Genomic DNA, 2510 nt, shown 5'->3' with positions numbered 1-2510 from the left:
GAGCTGTCGCCCACTCGTAGCTATGATGTGGGCGTGCCCCAAGGGTCAATACTGGGGCCCCTCCTGTTCAGCCTGTACATTAATGATCTGCCTTCTGTCTGTACTGGGTCTGAAGTTCAAATGTATGCAGATGATACAGTGATATATGTGCATGCAAAGAGCAAACAACAAGCTGCACAAGAACTCACTACTGTAATGGTCCAGGTTACAAAGTGGCTCAGTGATCTCAATGTGAAAAAAACTGTTTGCATGTTCTTCACAAAGAGGGCAACAGATGCTACTGAGCCAGATGTCTATGTGTCAGGGGAGAAGCTCCAGGTGGTATCCGATTTTAAGTACCCTGGCATCATACTTGATTCCAACCTCTCTTTCAAAAAGCATGTGAAAAAGGTCATTCAAATAACCAAATTCAACCTAGCTAATTTCCGATTTATACGAAATTGTTTGACTACAGAGGTAGCAAAATTGTACTTCAAATCTATGATACTCCCCCACTTAACATACTGCTTGACTAGTTGGGCCCAAGCTTGCTGTACAACATTAAAACCTATTCAGTCTGTCTACAAACAGGCTCTCAAAGTGCTTGATAGGAAGCCCAATAGCCATCATCATTGTCACATCCTTAGAAAGCATGAGCTCTTGAGTTGGGAAAATCTTGTGCAATACACCGACGCATGTCTTGTATTCAAGATCCTTAATGGCCTGGCTCCCCCTCCACTCAATATTTTTGTTAAACAGAAAACCCAGACATATGGCAGCAGATCCACAAGGTCTGCCATGAGAGGTGACTGTATAGTTCCCCTAAGGAAAAGCACCTTTAGTAAATCTGCATTCTCTGTGAGAGCTTCCCATGTCTGGAATACACTGCCACATAACTGCACCACATATCACACTTTCACAAAATGCTTGAAGACATGGCTAAAGGTCAATCAGATTTGTGAACATGGTCCCTAGCTGTGTGTTGCCGCTTTCCATGTTGTCTGTTGTCTGTAGCTTGTGAGGTGTGGAAACACTTTGTTGCTTTTATGAATTTTGTCTTGCTGCTTTTTATTTTATGTTGCTCTGTCTGTATGCTACGTCTTGCTTGTCCTATGTTGCTCTGTCTGTATGCTATGTCTTGCTTGTCCTATGTTGCTCTGTCTGTATGCTGCGTCTTGCTTGTCCTATGTTGCTCTGTCTGTATGCTATGTCTTGCTTGTCCTATGTTGCTATGTCTTGCTTGTCCTATGTTGCTATGTCTTGCTTGTTCTATGCTGCTATTGTCTATATTGTAATTGTTTTTAATAACCTGCCCAGGGACTGCGGTTGAAAATTAGCCGGCTGGCTAAAACCGGCACTTTTACTGAAACGTTGATTAATGTGCACTGTCCCTGTAAAAATAAAAAATAAACTCAAACTCAAACTCAACCTTTCCATTTTTTTTTTTTTGCATTTTTTAAAAACTTCTAATGGCCGGGGGCAGTATTGAGTAGCTTGGATGATTAAGGTGCCCAGAGGTGCCCAGAGTAAACTCAGTCCCAGTAGCTAATATATGCATATTATTAGTACATTTGGATAGAAAACACTCTGACATTTCTCAAACTGTTTGAATGATGTCTGTGAGTATAACATAACTCATATGGCAGGCAAAAACCTGAGAAAAAACAGGAAGTGGGAAATCTGAGGTTGGTCGATTTTCAACTCAGCCCCTATTGAATACCCAGTGGGATATTGGTCAAGTTTCACTTCCTAAGGCTTCCACTAGATGTCAACCGTCTTTAGAAACTTGTTTGATGCTTCTACTGTGAAGTGGGGCCGAATGAGAGCTGAATGAGTCAGGTCTCTGGCAGTGTGCCACAGGCTGGTCACGTGCATTTCACATGAGAAGTAGCTGCGTTTCTTTGCATTTCTGAAGACAAAGGAATTCTCCGGTTGGAACCTTATTGATGATTTATGTTCCTAAAGATTGATCCTAAAGATTGATTCCACACATCGTTTGACCTGTTTCTAAAGGACTGTAACAGAACTTTTTGACATTTCCTCTGCAACTAGTGAACGTGCTTCGTGAGTTTTGATTTGTTTACCAAACACGTTAACAAAAGTAGCTATTTGGACATAAATGACGGACATTGTTGAACAAATCAAACATTTATTGTGTAACTAGGATTCCTGGGAGTGCATTCTGATGAAGATCATCAAAGGTAAGTGAATATTTATGTGTTATTTCTAACTTCTGTTGACTCCAACATGGTGGATATATGTAAATGTTTTCTGAGCGCCATTCTCAGATTATTGCATGGTGTGCTTTTTCCGTAAAGCTTTTTTGTAATCTGACACAGCGGTTGCATTAAGGAGAAGTGGATCTATAATTCCACACATAACACTTATAACTCTTATCAATGTTTATGAGTATTTCTGTAAATTGATGTGGCTATGCAAAATCACTGGATGTTTTTGGAACTACTGAACATAATGCGCCAATGTAAACCAATGTAAACCCCCCTGGAGATGTATGAAAGAGACACAAAATA

The sequence above is a fragment of the Oncorhynchus mykiss genome, chromosome 2 (genome assembly GCF_057628025.1).
Source record: "Oncorhynchus mykiss isolate SJ-2025 chromosome 2, ASM5762802v1, whole genome shotgun sequence".
In the NCBI taxonomy this organism is placed as follows: Eukaryota; Metazoa; Chordata; class Actinopteri; order Salmoniformes; family Salmonidae; genus Oncorhynchus; species Oncorhynchus mykiss.
This window is presented reverse-complemented; position numbering follows the sequence as displayed.